Source organism: Myxocyprinus asiaticus, chromosome 25 (genome assembly GCF_019703515.2).
Source record: "Myxocyprinus asiaticus isolate MX2 ecotype Aquarium Trade chromosome 25, UBuf_Myxa_2, whole genome shotgun sequence".
NCBI classification, from domain to species: domain Eukaryota; kingdom Metazoa; phylum Chordata; class Actinopteri; order Cypriniformes; family Catostomidae; genus Myxocyprinus; species Myxocyprinus asiaticus.
Window position 1 is genome coordinate 29,057,333 of NC_059368.1, and position 21,259 is coordinate 29,078,591.

The 21,259-nt window shown below is 38.1% G+C and overlaps 1 pseudogene; it reads left to right on the forward strand.

The window, feature by feature from the left end:
• The first annotated feature begins 1,207 nt into the window (after positions 1 to 1,207).
• Positions 1,208 to 16,586, forward strand: LOC127415991 (desmoglein-2-like; annotated as a pseudogene).
• The last annotated feature ends 4,673 nt before the right edge of the window (positions 16,587 to 21,259 follow it).

The following is a 21,259-nucleotide window of genomic DNA, read 5'->3' on the forward strand; positions in this document are numbered from 1 at the left end:
ATGGGGTCGCTGTGTGACACATTTTGTTGCTAACCTTGCACGTTCCCCTCTGTGGAAGGGCTCTGGTATTCAGCTGGTCATGTGATTAACATGTCGGCTCCAATGAGGTGACCCCTTCCATGTAAATTAAAGCACTTTTTATAAGGTCACTGATATTAGTTATATTAAACATACTTTTTAAAACTACAGCTATTTTCTTCAGGGGTAATTATTGATTATTATGTCTATTCAAACTATTTTTATTATTATTTACTGGTTGAAAACACTGTAGCTGTCAGATGGTGTTTGTAAGTTGGTATTTGTGTTTTTATACTTTTTTTATTTTTACATGTTGCCTTGTGTTGTGCAAAGTAATAACCTTTTTTACAATGGTTTCAAAAACTAAAAGATACATGTAAACAATTATTAATTGTATATTCTTTCATTCAACTTGTTAAAGAAACCTATTAAATGTCAAAATCATTGTCAAATAATTTCCACAGCTTGCATGTGTGTTCTGCATTGCTTAGCTACAGTATACATTTGGAAGCTTTCAATACTGTTGTGTTACAACTGCACCACTCTAAAAGCATTTAAGAACCGTGTTTGCTGTGATAAGTTGTTATTTGCACCATCTAGTGGCATGGGATAGTAGGTCTACTGGTAAATTTTTACCATCTTTCATGTTTTGCTTTGGGGGACAGCATTTGGGTGAGACTAGTTAATTAAAAGTGTAACACAGTAACCACTGGGATGCAATATATGTATGGCCCCTTGTGCCTCTAATAATTTTTCATGTGATACTCATGTGTTCATGCACAAAAAAATAAATAAAATAGACACAATACACTAAACACGGTCACAATGGCTTTAGTTTTCTTTTCAGGTCAACTCTGGTTAACTTAGGTTTGCATTTTGTGCACACTTTAGACAGTGTGAAAAATGGGTGGAGAGAGAGAAGAACAGAGAACGTGTGTAAGTGAGAGAAAGGAGTAGTAGGGGGCTCCTCTACTGTGGCAAAAATTCTCACATTTGGGTGTGTTCAAGAGAAAGTGCTGTTTCAGATGCCCCACCCAAAAAGTGATCAGGAACCAAGCCCCCACCCTTTTCTCAAACCACCTTCAATAGCACAGCTCTGATCAACAGGTTAGGACTGCAGGATGAAGAACAAGGCCAGGAGAAGATAAAGAACCGAGGACTGGCCGCTTACTTCAGACCTTGAAATCTCATGTCTCCTCTTTGGCTTGGAAGAATATGTATGGTCCTTCTGCTGTGCAGGATTGTGGTAAGTGACACCAAACCATCAAGTGTTTTGACATCAAAATGATGTTTCAGCAAAATGTAGTTTCTCTCACAGAAAATAGCAATTCATCGATTCCAGGTTATAATAAAGCATATTTATTTTTAAGGTACTGTACATACTTTTCATTGCTTTTCTGCACTTCATCAGTTTCAACTATGAATTTTATGTGCAGTGTTCAATGATAAATTGGGTCTGATCAGTTCTTCGAAGATGTCGTATGTTTATATTGGTAAATCCATATGTAATTGATCAAACAATTACACCAGAACATAGTAAAGTGAGTGTTATAATAGTCAAAGACTAATTGATGTGGTCTATTGCTATCTTAAGCATTGGCAGTGAGAAGTGTCTGCCACTTATCACAATTAGTATTGAAAAATGCCTGTGGGCATCATCTCAAGTTTAAACCTGTGTTCACTGCTATAGTAGCAGGTTCTTATAGAAGACAAAAAAAAAAAAAACATAAATGCATTACTCTCACCTCAGCACATACTTGGAACAGTATGAACTAGTACAATTTACAGTAAAGAGAAACATTTAAACAGACAGTTTGCATTAGTCCACTTGGCAAAATTCATTTAAAAGAATACTAAGCATTGAATAATCTCTTATAAACACATAAATCTAACTGAATCAGTCAAAACAAATAAATCTCTTTGAAATTGCAAATTTAACACGTTATTTTAATGATTAATTTAATGAGATACATTATGAAACAATATTTATTTATTTATTTATTTGGTATTAAATTTTGGACCTTCTGAAAATTCAAAGTAATTAATAAGGCTGATAGGGTTGGTTGACCAAAAGGGCAATATTAATCAAGACTCATACTGTAAATGTTTTATGAAAAAAAAACAACTTTTAACTGTCTTCAGTTCTGTTAATTCCTATGAAGAAATACTATGGACACACCTGGTGCAGTGTCACACAGATCATAAATACTTCACAAAAGCATTCACAAGCATAGAGTGCCAGTGTGTAAAAGAATAAGGAAAACAGCTTTCAAAGGATGCATCACTGACATAAGAATCTCTGTAAATTGTTGTTAGCATCAGCATTCAGCACACTTGAAGAATGGCATGTGGAACTATTCTCAGCAAACCATAAACAGCTGCAAGCTGTAAACAGTTGACATTGTACATAACATTGATCTGACTAGAAAAAAATCCTTAATTTTGTTCTGTATTTTGATAATCAGATTTTAGTTCACCACTGATAAAGTCACAGATTATTTAAATACAGATAATTTTACACAGGTCAGACATAGTTAAATGTATATGGGAAACAAAGTATACTAATATAATATAAATATAAGATAAAAACAAATTCATAAATATAAGTACACTAAGTAGCGTCATGGTCAAAGCATTACATGTGTACTTGATGTAATATTGTAAATGTAATGTTTTTTTAAAAATTCTTTAGGCATCGAGAACCCATAGCAGATCGAGTCGAAAGAAACAAGAATGGATTCTTCCACCAACAAGACTGTTTGAGAATGTTGACTACAGAAAAGAGGCGTATGTGGCAAAAGTAAGCATTTTATTTCTCCATTATATATATATATATATATATATATATATATATATATATATATATATATATATATATATATATATTTTTTTTTTTTTTTTTTTTTTTTTTTTAATTGTGTGATACTACTATTTATTTATTTATTCATTTATTTTATGTTGGCCTAAAAACTATACACAGATGGTCAAAACTATTGCACTGGGTGGTCAAAGCTTTTGCTGTTTCTGTTGTCATAAACTTGAGATGACAACTGGATCTATTGGTTCTTAAAGCTCAACTGTTTTCTAAATTTCTTCACATTTTGACCTGTTTCATGTCCTACATACTGAGCAATCTATCTTCGTGAGACTCAGCAGAAAAAGACAAATTCTTTTTTTCCCCCATTCATGCTCTGAAACCCCTAATAAGTTGACTCTACTCAGTTGACTGAGTAAACTTGTCCCCTCAGTTGTAATGGTGTCTCCAAAACATGTGTAATTTATGTTAACTTGGTTTTTCACAAAGAATGAACATAACTATTTAAGTTAAGGTAATAAGATACAAGTAGACTTAACTGAGATTTGTTATTTAAATGTTGCTGTTTCAACTTAATAACTGTAATTGAATGGACTCAAACTTAAGTCATACAATAACACAGTTTTAAAAATAAAGAATATAACTTTTGGTGAATTTAGGTTAATCATCAAATTAACTTGTTTCTCCTTAGACATTAATACATGCCTTTACATCAGTTGAACATGTAAAAGAATAACTGAAATAATGTTAACAAACAGGGGCTAACTTGACCAAAGGGGACACAGATCACCCTAATGGTGGCATCACACGATACAACTATTTTCCCTTTGACCAAGGAAACATAATTAAGTAATCCAAGCACAAGGCATTGTGTGTATTCCCCATAGCCCCAGTCCCCCATAGTACCCAAGTACTCCCCATAGTACCATAAAAGTTTGCGTTATTAACACTTAAAATATGTATTTCTAAGAAAAATAAGTCCAAAGCACTTAATGTAGCAGATAAAGGATGGGCAAGGAGGAGGCCGGAAGTGGCAGAACAGTCAACATAACTTTAATTACATAAATAAACATAAACAAACATAAACACACACACAGCGGCCACGTGTCTCTCTCTCTCTCTCGTGACTGGTGTCTGGCTTGCTCTTAAAGCCCGTCTCCACTCTCACTGTAATGACAAACATCTGTTAGAGACAATCATTGCCAGGTGATGATCCTTACCATTCTAATCTCCTGATCGGGTGATATGGGCGCTCCTCCCCCTCCACCACCTGGGACAAAACTGCTCCCAACCCCCTGTCCGATGCATCAGTCTGTAGAACAAAAGGGAGAGAAAAAATCAGGAGCATGTAACAATGGCCCACCACAAAGCACAGCTTTCACTTGCATAAAAGCCTGTTGGCATGGCTCCGACCACTGGACCGGGTCTAGGGCTCCCTTTTTAGTGAGATCGGTCAGCGGGCTGGTGACGTCCAAATAATTAGGCACAAACCTCCTATAATAGCCGGCAAGCCCCAGGAACTGTCTCACCTCCTTTTCTGTCTTAGGTCTCAGGCAGGCCGCAACCGCTGCAGTCTAATCAATTTGGGGGCGCACCTACCTGTGACCCAAGTGGAACCCCAGGTACTGTACCTCCACCCATCCAGTTGGGCACTTCTTGGGGTTTGCCGTGAGTCCCGCTCGTCGCAGCGACCTCAGAACCACCCTCAGATGCTACATATGCCACTGCCAATCATTACTGTATATAATGATGTCATCCAGATAGGCAGGGGCGTACACAGAGTGCAGTCTGAGGATTCGGTCCATAAGGCACTGAAACATAGCCGGTGCCCCCAAACAAACCAAATGGAAGGGTCACGAATTGGTGTAAGCCAAATGGTGTAGAGAAGGCCATTTTCTCACGGGACATTGAAGTTAAGGGGATCTGCTAATAACCCTTCATTAAATCCAGTGTCGAATAAAAGCTAGCCACGCCCAACTGATCGGGCAGTTCGTCAATACGAGGCATTGGGTATGCGTCAAATTTAGACACCACGTTGACCTTTCTATAATCCACACAGAACCACACCGAGTCGTCACTCTTCGGAACCAGCACCACCAGGCTGGCCCAGTTACTGTGGGATTATTCTATTGCCCCCATATTTAGCATGGCCTCTAATTCTTCTCTAACCACTTTTTTTGTGCTCGGGTAATCGGTAGGGATGACTGCGTACCACTACCCCTGGGGTTGTTTCGATATGGTGTTTTATGAGGTTCGTACGACCGGGAAGGGGCAATAACACATCTAACACATCCCTCCATGGTTTTAAGAGGTGGTAAATCTGACATGCTCCAACCCTATCCGTGTGTTTAACCCCATAATCGACTTCCCTGACCTCAAAGGGCCCTTTCCACTTTGCAAGCAATTTAGAGTTTGATGTGGGTAGTAATACAAGGACTTTATCTCCCTGTGTAAATTCCCGTAGCCAAGCTCCCCTATTATACAGCTGGGTCTGATGTTCTTGAGCCTGTAGAAACTTCTCCTGTGATAGTTGCCCCAATGTGTGGTTTTTTTTTCACAGGTCAAGAACGTATTGAATTTCGTTTTTGGTGTTTGAAGGTCCCTCCTCCCAGTTTTCCCTCATGACATCTAAGATACCACGAAGCTTACACCCATACAATAATTCAAATGGGGAGAAAACTGTGGAGGCTTGCGGGACCTCTTGCACTGCGAATAACAGTGGTTCAAGCCACTTATCCCAATTCCAAGCATCTTCGTGCACAAACGTAATTTTCCGGGTTTTATTAAACCGTTCAACCAAGCCATTTGCGGGTGGTACACACTTGTCCGAATCGATTTAATGCCCAATAATTAGTACAGCTCGCGTAGTGTACATGACATAAAAGTGCCTTGATCAGTAAGGATTTCTTTTGGAATCCCCACTCAGGAGATAATTTTGAAGAGTGCCTCTGCAACACTACGTGCTGAGATGTCGCGCAAAAGCACTGCTTCCGGATATCGCGTTGCTTAGTCAACCAGAACCAACACAAAGCAATACCCATGTGTCGTCTGTCTAATGGCCCGACGAGGTCCATGCCAATTCTATAGAAGTGGACTTTTGTCAAAGGAAGCGGGCACAAAGGTGCTCTTGGGGTGGGGATGATTCACCAGCTGCGAACATCCCCACGAATGCCCGGCCAATAGTAATGGGCCATTAGACGCTTCAGTGTCTTTTCCTGTGCTAAGTGACCCACCATCAGATTATAATGAGCCATCTGGAATAACATTTCCCGATGGTTCTTCAGGATCAGTAACTGGTCGTATCTTCCTTTGTCTGAGTGTCCTGCGTCACTTGATACAACCGGTCATTTATAATAGAAAAATATGGATAGGTGAGTGCAATGTCTGGCTGAAGATGGTGACCATCAATCACTCTCACTTGATCGAAGGCGTGCCTAAGAGTCTAGTCTTGCGTCTGTTCCAGAGGGAAATCCCCTGTAGGAAATCCTCTAAAGGTTGGGGAAGCCGAGACTTCCCCCTCCCTTACATCATCCTGACGTAATACTGACGGAGATGGCCCCGGCTCCGCCTCCCCAGCCAGCGCATCACAAATCCCACACCGAAACGCTCTGTTACGGGATCCATCCACGCAAATTTCCCATAATAACGTGGAAAACGCTGGCCAATTCGTGCCCAAAATTAGAGGATGGGTGAGGCACAAACTAACCGCAGCCTCGACACTATGCTTTTGTCCCCGAAATTGAATCGTAATGGTCACTACAGGATAATAATGGATATCCCCATGCACACACCCACACAGCGGCCACATGTGTCTCTCTTTCTCTCGAACTGGCGTCTCCCGCTCCCCTTTATCTCTTTCTCCCGCTGATTATTTGACTCAGCGCCGGCCGTGCACCCTCACGGCCCAGCCACGCCCTCCTCCTCATCACACTTAGATATTTGAGTTATGAGCCTAAAACTTGATATTTCAAGTAATGTTTCAGTAGGACAACTTGATTTTTCCAGAAATGAAAACATTAGGGTTTAAAGTGTGGGCACCAGTATGGTGTAATCCTGTTCAGAAATGTGTGGTAACACAAGACTCCTCTAACTAGTATGACTCTAGTATCTACTAACTAGAGTCAAAGAGCCAGAGATGCATTTCTGGCATTAAAGAGATGCATTACAAATGGGTGGCAGTCCTGGCTACAGATTCTTCCCTGGCTCTTTTGCCAGCCTTCTTTAAATAACCAGATCGGAACAAAGAAATCTTCAACTCAATTAAGCCTTTAATTGGAATTTAGCCAGTGACACAGTGGCCACACCCATAACCCAGGGGTCACACCCAAGGGTGATAATGGTATAAATATTGGGCGGGTTGTAATTGCTTGTTTTGATTATTAATCTTCAGCTACGCCCCTGGTCACACCAAAAAAAAAAAAACAACAAAAAAAAGGATTTTAAGGGGAAAAATGTGAATGACTGGTTACAGGAGGATGTTTTACACCTGTATAAGGGGGACTTAGCATAGTGTCCTTCACACATTCAAGTTTATACAGATTTTCATAGGTATACTTAAAATCATTTTGCTCTTTTATAGATCCGGTCTGATAAAGATCTTAACAGGCAAATGGTGGAATATGGACTAACAGGTCATGGTGCTGACAAGGCACCCTATAATTTGTTTGTTATCAATCCTGAGAATGGCTTTGTCAGAGTAACTGGCTTGCTTGACAGAGAGAAAACAGCCTTATACAATGTGAGTTACACCTTCATTTAACTGACATCAATTTCCTTTCCCACAGAAGATTCCACACTCCTAATTATTTTAGACATAAGAATAAAATGATGATATTTATGATGACTGTACAGCATAAGAATGTGATACAAACAGCTTTTCTTATCGTTCACTTCTGTAGCTGACTGGAATAGCAAAATTCCACAATGGATCAATTGCAGAGGAAAACATTGAGCTGAAGATTAAGGTTGATGATCAGAATGATAACCCACCAAAATTCAGATTACAAAAGGGAGCTGTGAAGGAAAGCAGCAAGATCGGTGTGTAAAATCCACCATTGACTTTAAATATGTGAAGTCGTTACTGGACAGTGTCTGTTGACGAGCTGTAGTAATTCTCTTAAGACAATGACAATTATATCTATATTTAAAGCTTAAGTGTGTATTCCTATCCAGGAATAGTTCACCCAAAAATAAAAAAATAAAAAAGTTTAACATAATTTTCTCACCCTCATCAAGTCTTTTCAAACTTTCTAATGTGGAACATAAAAGGAAATTATTTTAATAAATACTCCAATCCTTCTATTCAATACAATGGCAGTTGATAGTGACTCATATCTTTAAAAAAATAACCCAAAAGTATATTAAAAAGTAGTCCATGCAGCTTGTGTGTCACATTTCATGTCTTCTGAAGGCATACGATAGGTTTTGGTCTGAAATAACCCAAAGACGAATACATTTTTCAGTGAAAATTCTGACATCCTCTTCACGTTAATGAATTCTATGAAAGAAGCTTGTTTAAAGTAGCTTATGTGTTCAAGCCAAAGCTTGTGTTTTTTTTAGCGCTAATCGCTAGTTGTCACTTGAACATGCAATCCACTTTTTCCAATTTTTTTTTTATTTATATTTCTTTTTTTTTTTCAAATAACTTCTGAAATCAAAGATTTTGGGTCGGGAATATTCATTTTTCCAACCAGTGGAAGAAGGGGGAGTTTTCGAGTAACCTGTTTGAAAACTAGTGGTGCAGAAATTATATAAGGTGTGACACCTCACCTTTTAAATATTTATCAAAAACAGTATCTTTTTTGGCTTCTTGAGAAATACTGGACTTGACCATAGAGTACTTAGTTGGCCATGCTCATCCCGAAAACAGCCCTGGCTCGGGGCTAACTTATTGATCATGAGTTAATTTTCAGTTGGCATGACTAACGTGCATCAATGTGAGAAAATAGCTGCAAAAGGAGAGCAACCCCGGCATTGACAAACATTCCAAAACTGATTAAAATTGTAGAAGATAGTGAATAACTAAGTCTTTGAATAGCATTAATGATATGTTTAACATACAGCACTTCCAAAAGCATGTTACATGTATAGGTTACAGCATAGCCATCACTTACAAAAATTAGATACAAATAAATGTATATTTCTGTTCACAGCCCCCCTAATGATTGATGTTATACTCTTTATACTTCATAAAAAGAACAAATTTTTTCTATATACTGTGCATTCAACTTTGTTTCTTCTGAATCAACAGGAACACCTGTCATGCAGATAACAGCTACTGATGCAGATGAGGAAGGCACTATTAATTCCAAAATAGCATACAGTATAGTAAAACAAACACCAATGGAATCTGGTCACATGTTCTCCATAGACAGAGATACTGGGAAGGTCTATGTAATGGAAAAAACCCTGGATCGAGAGGTAATTGAAAGAAAACTGACACTGCACAACATTTACAATATCAGGTATCACAACCAGGGTTACTAAAGTTTTGAATTTTTATTTTATTCAGTTTGTCTTTTCAATTTAGTTTAGTTTCCGTTAGTTCTCAGTCATGATGGTGGTCATGGTTAATTTTAGTTTTTCCAGTGTCAATTTATTTATTGCTTTTCAGTACATATAGTTTTTAGTTTATTTTAAATTTGTAGAGTTTTTGGGGCTATCAAAGATAATGTGTTTACTGATACAAGTTATGTATAAATGTCTAATAAAGGCGCGCGGTAAAGGCTTCAAATTTTACACATCAAAAACTGAAATTAATATTTTAGTTAGTTTTGTAGCTTTTTTTTTTTTCTTCTTTTTTTTTTTTTTAAGATAACAATAATAACACAACTTTGTGTAAAAAGTAACACTGAGCATTTAAAAATTTCTCTCACAGAGACACGACACATACTTTAATAGTTCAGGGGGTTGATATGAATGGAGCCCCATCTGGCAACACAGGGACAGGCACAGTTCAAATTAGAATTTTGGACATAAATGACAATGTACCCACTCTTGAGAAGGAGGAGGTAAGGTGAAATGTTGATTGTCAGATCCACAAATATCCCTGAATTTGAGCTTTAATGAGAGCCAGCATTATTTTACGACACATCAAATGTTTATCACAGGTTGTTGTTTTTCTTCTGTCAGTATTCAGGCAGTGTTGATGAAGGTGTGGTTGATGTGGTTGTCATGAGAATAAAAGCGCAGGATAAAGATCTGAAATTCACTGATAACTGGCTGGTGGTTTTTGATATTCAAAAAGGAAATGAAGATGATCTCTTCACCATTGAAACTGACCCTAAAATGAATGAAGGAATTCTAAAACTTGTCAAGGTATATGCTTTTAAATGTACTTATAAACTTTTGAGATAATCATCATTTCAGACACTCACTGTGCATCTCCTGTTGAAGTTACATTATGTGATCTTATTTGTGTCTTTTCATCTTTTTTTCTTGAACAAGCCTATTCACTTAGCCTGTAGATTTTGAAAAGGTGAAAGCATTGGACCTCAGATTGGTTATATCAAATGTTGCTCCTTTTATAAATGGAAGCGCTTTAGAGTTAGACATTGGTCTGGACAGGGGTGGACTAGAGGCTGGAGCAGGCATAGGGGCAGGGGCTAGGCTGGGTGCAGGGGTGGGAGTCGGGGTTGGGGTAGGGTTAGGTGTGGGAGTAGGTTTAGGGGTTGGAGTGGATCTTGGGGTGGATGCTGGGGTGGATTTGGATGCTGGAGTGGATCTGGATGCTGGAGTGGATCTTGGTGCTGGAGTGGATCTGGATGCTGGAGTGGATCTAGGTGCTGGAGTGGACGTTGGAGTAGATGCAGGTGGTGGGGCTGAACCTGATATTGGGCTTGGGCTTAAACCTAAACCTGGAACTAAGCCTGGAACCATGCCTGGCCCCTCACATGGTGTCAAGCCAGACGTCAAACCTGGGACAAAACCAGGACCAAAACCTGGCTCCAAACCTTCTGGAAAACCAGCACTTGACCCAGATAAAAAACCAAGTGGGAAAGGTTACCCAGTTAAGATCAGTGTCAATAACTTACCTGATGGTCCTAGCTTCTCACCTTCTGTGAAAGACTTCCCTGTGTCAGAGGATCCTGGTAATGCAGAAATTCCAAAAGTGCTGGGCACATTTGCTGCTTTGGATGGTGACACTGGAGAACCAGCTGAAAATGTGAGGTGAGCTTTAATACCCAGACAAGGTAATAATGGAGGGTCTCACAAACAAATACAGCTTATCTTAGTCAAATTAATATTCATGTCAGTTATTTATACACATATAATGACCACTTTATCATTGTTTCCATAGAGACATAATATTAGTAATCTTTGGTCAGTCATTGTATTGTCATTGTTTAAATCATATTTGGAACACCCAGGTATGCTAAAGGTCATGACCCTGATAACTGGATAACCATCAATGAGGAGACAGCTGAGATTAAACTGGCAGAGAATCTAAATTTCTTGTCAATGGAATTTACATCGCAAAGATTATCTGCTTGACTCAAGGCAAGACTATTGTTCATCAGTAATTAATAACGCCTTCCTGACTAATTCAATGCATGTTATTATTTTGACTTTTGAGGTGTAGAACGTGTATAACAACTTAAAGGAATATTCTGGTTAAAATTAAGCTCAATCCACAGCTTTTGTGGCATAATGTTGATAACAACCAAAAAAAAATTCAATTTGTCCCTCCTTTTCTTAAAAAAAAGCAAACATCTTGGTTACAGTGGGGGACTTACAATGTAAATGGGGCCAGTCCGTATTTATATGGATAAACATTAATATACTCACTGTTTCAAAAGTATAGCCACAAGACACAAACAATATACTTGTTAACTTGATTTTAGTCTAATGAAATTGCTTACTAGCCTTTTCTGTGTACAGTTATATTCAATTTTTGAACTTCGTTGCTATAACGACATAACACCATAAACCTTAAAACGACTGTAAAAATGGTGATTTAAACAACTCTACAGCGTATATAATACACAAGTTTTCACTGGAAAATTAATGTAAGTGCTTTTATAAAATTATAAGCTAGTCCCCATTTACTTCCATTGTAAGTGCCTCACAGTAACCTCGATATCTGCTTTCTATAAAGAAAAGGAGGGACGAGTTGAAATTATTATTATTATTTTTTTCTTTTTTGTGGTAAACAATATTATGCCAAAAAAAGATGCTGATTGATCTTAACTTGTACTGAACCCAGAATATTCATTTAGAACCAACACCATTGCATTGAATATGAACTCAGAAGGCCAAATATTTACATTCAAAGAAAACAGAGAGAACCTGTTAAACTACTTTCTAAAGCATTTTTGGAATAAGTAGGTACGATGATGTGGGGTATTTTTTCTGTAAATAATTTTCTGTAAATAAACGTAAAGTATATTATTCTAAATTTTCTCATTTTAATTTGTACTAAAATATGCAGATGTTTACACAATGACTATTAGATTTGCTTAAATTCTCCTATTGAACCATTTTGAACATTGTTACATAGTCACAATTTTGAAGTGGTCTGGTCAGTTAGCTAATTGTTCTTGTCAGTCACAGAAGCTTTTATATTGTGGGTAGTTTTGTGGGTCATGGGTTCAACATTTTGACCAAAAATGAAGCATATATTCCATTGATTGAGTAATTGATTAAGCAACATAGAGTATAGGTCAGTTTTCCCTCTTCATAATATTTGCTTATTTTCTCTCAATATTTTAGATGTGCCAGCTAAGACTGCTACTGGGACAATAGGTGGAGGACTCCAATGACCACTGCCCCACACTGACCAGCACCTATCAACAAGTCTGTGATGATACTCAAGTGGTGAATGTCACAGCTTACGATGAGGATGTTCATCCTAACGCCGCACCTTACAAGTTTGTTCTGGTTGAGGAGGAGACTGTGGGAAAATGGGAGATGGTACCTATAAATGGTAAAATAAAGCTAGGTTTTTTACTTAAAACACACAATTAAACACTAGTTTTAATTCATTTCATGAGAATCACTTAAGTGTTAGAGATGTAGTGTACATGGGTGGTGCAACATCTTCACATGTATAACTTATTCTTCAAAATTCTTAAAGGAATATTTCGCCCACAAATGAAAATTCATAATGTACTCGTTCAAACCTATATGGCTTTCTTTCTTCTGTGGTGCACAAAAATATGTATGAATTTGGGTTGCTCTTGTCCATGCAATTACAATGAATAGGGACTTTAGGCGAAATGTATCATATGACTTCAGAAGACTTGGAAAATAGCACACTAGTCATATGGACCACTTTTATGATACACTTTATGGTGCTTTTGCACCCTTTTCAAAGCTTGAAAGCTCCGGTCCCCATTTATTGTAATTGTGTGGAAATGAGCGACCAAGTGCACATTCTTTAAAATATCTTATTTTGTTTTCCATTGAAAAAATGAAAGTCATGCAGGTTTGAAACAACATAAGGCTATAATTTTTTTTATTTTTCCTTTAGTGAGCAATTCATATATGACTTAATATATTAATCAGACAGACTCTTTATTAGTTGCTGATGTGCAATCATTAATGAATGGCTTTGTTAATCATGAGACATACATTAACTCATTATTATCTGTGCATTATTTAAGCATGTACTAATGCTTATTAATGCACCCGTATTGTAAAGTGTTACCAAAAAAATAATTTCATGTCACTTTATATATCATTTGGAGTAACAGATATCCAAAGGAATTTTTTTATATATTTGAGATATTTCAGATTTTATGAGTTGTATCTCCCAGGATTCGTTGCCCTATTAAGATACAAAAAAGTTAATGTCATCAATATTTCTGTGTATTATTTGATGCAAAAAATTTCTGACTTCCCCTCTTATTTTAAAACAAATCAGACATGTGTGTGTGTGCGTGTGTGAGAGAGAGAGAGTTTGTGAGTGTGTGTGTGTGTGTGTGTGTGGGGCGGGTTTGGGTGGTTTATGAGGACATTAAGTTACAAACTGGTAATTACAAGGGTATTATGCTATAAATGTGGTTTATGAGGACATTTCTAGTGTCCTCATAATTTAAATAGCTTAAAAAACATACTAAACGATGTTTTTTTGAAAATGTAAAAATGCAGAACGTTTTTTGTGAGGGTTAGGTTTAGGGGCAGGGTTAGGGTAAGGGGATAGAATCTATAGTTCGTACAGTGTAAAAATCATTATGTCTATGGAGAGTCCTCATAATGATAGCTGCACCAACATGTGTATGTGTGTGTGTGTGTGAGAGAGAGAGAGAAAGTTTAGCTGTAAGGAATATATGACATGTTTAAGTGTAATAAATGTAATAAAGTATATGTGGAATATTGTGGAATAATAAAATATGCATTCCTGCATTTAAAACTAAAATTACAACTTGCTTTTGTGTCAATCTGTGGATATGTCATCTGGAAATTGGTCAACAACACTTCCAGCTTTGGCCACTGGGGGCAGTGTTTCAAATTTCAGTAAGCACAGACCAATTTCAGCAGCAGAATTTTCGGCCTCCTTTCGCCAAATTCACAGTGTAATCAGTTTGTTGCAATGCCTCTGTCAAAAAGGCAATTGGCTATTGTAATTATAAAGCAGGGACTGCAGCCACCATATTTAACTGTACTTTTTCATCCATTAATATATATGCAAGGTGTTGTCTCATCCCTTCTAATAGCTCTGGCCCACCCAATCATTAGCTTTGCCCAACCGCCCCCATCACCCACATCGTTATGGCATATCCTAAGAATACTATGGCCCACCTTACATGTTAGAACTGAAAACGGACCTGACAGTCAATCTGCGTGTTATAGTATGCCATGCTATATACATGTTATGAAGATATTCAAGGAGCCGGCATGAATGCAATTTACAGAACTTTTACAAATCTGTATAAATCAAGCATCACAAAAATACTTTATCTTCACAACATGTGTTTGTAATGCGAACTTGATTTTGTTTTTTTATGTACTCGCACTACAGGAGGTTCCACTTCTCAGCAGTCCTCTTCCTACAACAGACCAAAAGCCCCTGTGGCAGGATGGCAAGGATTCAAACAAAGTATGCTCGATGACTGCTCATGCAATTGTTACTAATGAAAGCAGAACATTCAAACAGGAAATAAATGGAGGTTTTTCAGAAGCTGACAGCAGGTTTTGGTCCTGACAAAGCACCCTTGCAGCCAACTGGCGCAGCAGCACTAACTATTCTACATCACTAAGGCATGAAAAGAATGACATTTATGAGGATATGGCACTGGCTGATGAGTTTCTAAATGAATACTACTCTCAGGTTTGAAATTAACCATGTTTCCATGCATCTTATCCATGCACTATAAGGCCAAAAGAATGTGCACACCCAAATACCCCATTTAATTTAAAACCCATTATCATTAGAATGGAGTTGCACCTTCCACTCTTCTGGGAAGGCTTTCTACTTTAAGTTGGAACATGGCTGCAGGGATTTGCTTCCACTGAGACACAAACATTAGGGTGGCCTATTCATCCAAAAGTTGTTCACTGGGGTTCAGGTCTGGGCTTTGTGCAGGCCAGTCAAGTTTCTTATGGACCTTGCTTTGTGCACAGGGTCATTGTCATGCTGGAACAGAAAAGGTCCCTGTGGGCCCTCCCCAGACTGTTGCTATGATGTTGGAAGCACATTCTTTAGCATGTCATTGTGTGCTCTAACATTAAGATCTGTCTTCACTGGAATTAAGTGGCCTAGCCAAATCCATTAATTAGAAGGGAGTGTCCACATACCTGTACTTTTGGCCATGTGGTGTAAATGTAAAAATAATTTTAAAAGATTTCGCTTCATGTCTCAGAGTAGCAATTGTGAACAGTGGGGCACCCATACGAAATTACAGTTTAGTATTCTTCTTTGCAGAAAGCAAGCTGTGCTGCACACAACCCTCCTCTGGCAGACAGTCTTCTGGTGTATGAATATGAGGGTCGAGGAACCCCTGATGGCTCTGTTGGCTGCGGCAGTCTTCTTGAGTCAGATGATGACCTGGAGTTCCTGAATAACTTGGGTTCAAAGTTCCTTACATTAGCAGAGAAATGCCATCCTCCAAAACTTTACTCACCTCCACCCAAAATTGAGCAAAGAGTCAAATCAGTAGAAGCAAGCTTCAAAAGTGAGAGCTCTGTCACCACTAGCACTCTCCAGGTTACCAAAACCTCTCCACCTCCACAACAGGAACAGCAATGCTCCATTACCGAAGTTAAGGAGACAGTCCACAAATCAGCCACCCTTCCAAATGCCAAAGCAAGTCAGACCATTATTGTGCAGCAGCAGCCTGTGCTCTATCTGGTGGAGCAGCAAATTCCTAGCATGATTCTTCTAGCTGAGAGTCCCACACAGGGTTTGTATGTAATAAATGGGAAGCCTGGGATGGAAGGTTTGGTACTTCAAGGCAGAAACATTTCAGCGCCAACTCTGAGCAGAGGACAACAGGCACTGTATGTGATTGATGGAGCCCCTATATCTCCTAAGCAGACAGTACAGGTGAAAACAGCAGTGCAGGAACAGGAATCTGTGCTAGGATATAGCCCTGTCTCATCTCCCATCGGAGTGACTGGGGGTGTAGTGTTAATGCAGAATCTGATCAGCACAGAGAAAGCAGTGCAGAGGGAGTTCAGCAGAACACAAATGGTGCTTTCTGATCCTAGAGCATTGGGCAAAAAATATAAGAAGATGCCATCTCAGGCACTGGTTACTAAGGTAGAGAAGGCTGATCTAAAAGCAAAAGACACTAGTGTATCATCTAAATAAGTATCAGTGGATCCAGTTCGACAAGCTCAGATACACAGGATCCAAAATTAATCTGCCAATGACAGTAATGTTGAATTACTGGCTGTAAATATTTCTTACCAGCTATGAAACTGTATTCTGCCTTCTTTCATTACGTACAATTATACAGTATTGTTTGTCCCTTTGACCAAGGAAATTGTACAGAAAGTCACTCACAATATCGTATTCTATTGTGACCATAATTCATTTTGGTGGCTTAATGCTATAGGAATTTGTTACCACATGGAGTTATGACAATACAAGAAAATAAAAAATAAAAAAATAAAAAAAAATAAAAAAAATGGCTTCCTAGCTAAACTTCTGATGGTGAATTTTCCACTGAGAAAAAACATTCTTTATATCTCTTTGATTTTATTTGCTCACATTGCTAATGTCTGTGAGGGGCCGTTCACACCAAATATGTCAAAAGCTATTTCATTTTATTGCAATTCCTACAAATGCATGTATTATGTACTCACCAAAGCCAATTTATTCTCATTTGTTGCTTATGGATTCTGCCTAAACAGGTTGTTGAAACTAATGATAGATCTAAAACAACTTTACAGATTTTAAGTCAGTGGCTGTGTCTCAAAAATGTGTTAGCTGTCTGCATAGGAAGCAGCATATGGGATCATAGGTGTGGTCTTGATATGAAGGCTGTTTCAGATAGAAAAATGATCCTTCTAAGACACCTGTTGGCTATGATGCATTGTGACAAGCTTAGAGGGAAAAAAAATATTCAAGACATTGGATGAAGCTGAGGGAAATATTGACTATAAAAGTGTTTTTACTCATTATAGAAAAGCATTATTAAGTAATAGTTTCACATATACACCAATCAGCCACAACATTAAAACCACCAGCCTAATATTGTGTAGGTCCCCCTCGTGCCGCCAAAACAGTGCCAACCTGCATCTCAGAATAGCATTCTGAGATGATACGTATTCTTCTAACCATAATTGTACCAAGCGGTTATCTGACTTACCGTAGACTTCAAACCAGACTAGTCATTCTCTTTTGGCCTCTCTCATTAACAATGCATTTCCATCCACAGAATTGCCCCTCATTGAATATTTTTTGTTTTGTTTTTGGCACCATTCAGTACAAATTCTAGAGACTGTTGTGTGTGAAAATCCAAGAAGATCAGCAGTTACAGAAATACTCACACCAGCCCGTCTGGCACCAACAATCATCCATGCGATTATCTAATCAGCCAATCATATGGCAGCAGTGCAGTGCATAAAATCATGCAGATACAGGTCAGGAGCTTCAGTTAATGTTCACATCAACCAGCAGAATGTGGAAAAAATGTGATATCAATTATTTGGACCGTGGCATATTTGTTGGTGCCAGGCGGGCTTGTTTGAGTATTTCTGTAACTGCTGATCTCCTGGGATTTTCACACACAACAGAATTTACTCCTAATGGTGCCAAAAACAAAAAAACATCCAGTGAGTGGCAGTTCTGTGGACGGAAATGCCTTGTTGATGAGAGAGGTCAACAGAGAATGGCCAGACTGGTTCGAACTGACAAAATCTACGGTAACTCAGATAACCACTCTGTACAACTGTGGTGAGCATGTGCATTGCATTTGTGCTTATTATTTTGTGCTTGTTTGCCTTTTCACATGCTTATGACAGAATGAACTTGTAAGAGAGTGAACACATGGTTCACATGAGGAGCACAATTTGCTTTCACTGTCTATGAAAAGCAGAGACTAAAATAAAATAAAAAAATTTCATTTCGGTTCGTTCTGAGTATTTTTCCATTCTGGATCTGGTGTTCCGCAGCCTTTTTTCCAAATTGTAACCGGTTAGAATGAAATAAAAGTATGGTTAATAATGTTCTTTTAAAAAAATAAAACAAATGACAGTACTAAGGGTGAGTGATTTACCAGTTGTAGTGTTTTTCTGGAAAAACAAGCTCAAAATAAGGGACTTGCCTCACCCCAAAAAAAAAAAAAAAAAAAAAAAAAAAACTTTTCCCACATGGGGGAATTATCAGGATAGAAATCATAAAAAGCATAGTATACAGTAGCCTATGTAATTTAACGTATTTTCAAGAAATGTATTCTTAATATTAAATACTGTATGTCCCCAAAAATATTAAAAATATTCATTTGGCCACCTTTAATTCAATTAATAGCCTAAATCTCCCTTTCCTGTACGCATGCACACAATGCGTTGGTGCATTTGGACTAAACGTCACTTTTTGTGGGCTGAATTATTTATTTATTTAATTATTCATCATTTTTTTTTTAAACTAGAGGTTTCCTTCAGAATCAAAGCACATGCTTATTTTCTATTAATAAGAGAGAAGCCTCATTTTTCATTGGTGTAATTCTGAAAATATACTGTAACAAACCCTTTGGTCTTTGGTTTCTTTAAAAGATTATCGCAACAAAAATAACTGGTTATTAACCAGTTACGAGCATTTAAAAAATAATGTTTTCACTCCAGAACAATTGAAAGGGATTTTGTTCCCGTTTTCAGTTACCTTCTGCAAAAAAATTCATTCAGTTTCGTTCCTTGAACCATTTTTGTGTCCCTGATGAAAAGTACCTTAAGTTAGACATTTGTTCCATTCCATCTCATGTAAGCATTAAACAGCAAGCAAGCTCACTAACTTTTGAGACACAGTCAATGTCTGCCAAAGTAGTCAATGCAACACATGACAGGAGTGACACAAAAGCAATGAAATGTTTTAAATTTCTGAACAGGCAGATACGATCATAAAGCTAGATCAAAATCGGTCAGCCTTGAAGCAAATGGGTATCTGCTTCTTTCTCAGACGACATAAAGACAGAGGAGAGCAAAATAGCAAAACTTGAATCTACTTTATCTACTGAAGCTACTGGTTGTTTGGATCCAACTAATGTTGTGACACAATTCTGTCCCCTGCCCTTAATCCACATCGGTTTTTGTCATATCAAAGGCCCACAAAAACTATTTTAAAAAGAATATATACAGGTGCATCTCAATAAATTAGAATGTCGTGGAAAAGTTCATTTATTTCAGTAATTCAACTCAAATTGTGAAACTCGTGTATTAAATAAATTCAGTGCACACAGACTGAAGTAGTTTATGTCTTTGGTTCTTTTAATTGTGATGATTTTGGCTCACATTTAACAAAAACCCTAAATCTCAAAAAATTAGAATACATCATAAGACCAATAAAAAAAACATTTTTAGTGAATTGTTGGCCTTCTGGAAAGTATGTTCATTTACTGTATATGTACTCAATACTTGGTAGGGGCTCCTTTTGCTTTAATTACTGCCTCAATTCGGCGTGGCATGGAGGTGATCAGTCTGTGGCACTGCTGAGGTGGTATGGAAGCCCAGGTTTCTTTGACAGTGGCCTTCAGCTCATCTGCATTTTTTGTCTCTTGTTTCTCATTTTCCTCTTGACAATACCCCATAGATTCTCTATGGGGTTCAGGTCTGGTGAGTTTGCTGGCCAGTCAAGCACACCAACACTATGGTCATTTAACCAACTTTTGGTGCTTTTGGCAGTGTGGGCAGGTGCCAAATCCTGCTGGAAAATGAAATCAGCATTTTTAAAAAGCTGGTCAGCAGAAGGAAGCCTGAAGTGCTCCAAAATTTCTTGGTAAATGGGTGCAGTGACTTTGGTTTTCAAAAAACACAATGGACCAACACCAGCAGATGACATTGCACCCCAAATCATCACAGACTGTGGAAACTTAACACTGGACTTCAAGCAACTTGGGCTATGAGCTTCTCCACCCTTCCTCCAGACTCTAGGACCTTGGTTTCCAAATGAAATACAAAACTTGCTCTCATCTGAAAAGAGGACTTTGGACCACTAGGCAACAGTCCAGTTCTTCTTCTCCTTAGCCCAGGTAAGACGCCTCTGACGTTGTCTGTGGTTCAGGAGTGGCTTAACAAGAGGAATATGACAACTGTAGCCAAATTCCTTGACACGTCTGTGTGTGGTGGCTCTTGATGCCTTGACCCCAGCCTCAGTCCATTCCTTGTGAAGTTCACCCAAATTCTTGAATCGATTTTGCTTGACAATCCTCATAAGGCTGCGGTTCTCTCGGTTGGTGTGCATCTTTTTCTTCCACACTTTACCCTTCCACTCAACTTTCTGTTAACATGCTTGGATCCAGCACTCTGTGAACAGCCAGCTTCTTTGGCAATGAATGTTTGTGGCTTACCCTCCTTGTGAAGGGTGTCAATGATTGTCTTCTGGACAACTGTCGGATCAGCAGATTGTGTAGCCTAGTGAACAAAACTGAGAGACCATTTTGAAGGCTCAGGAAACCTTTGCAGGTGTTTTGAGTTGATTAGCTGATTGGCATGTCACCATATTCTAATTTTCTGAGATAGTGAATTGGTGGGTTTTTGTTAAATGTGAGCCAAAATCATCACAATTAAAAGAACCAAAGACTTGAACTACTTCAGTCTGTGTGCATTGAATTTATTTAATACACGAGTTTCACAATTTGAGTTGAATTACTGAAATAAATGAACTTTTCCACGACATTCTAATTTATTGAGATGCACCTGTATAATATCTATATTCTTCAAAAATTAATCTGTTTTTTAAATGTATTTCTTTACACATTGACTCTAACAAGCACTATTGGCTAGTGCTTGCATCATTACATACTGACAATTCTGACAAATATCTAG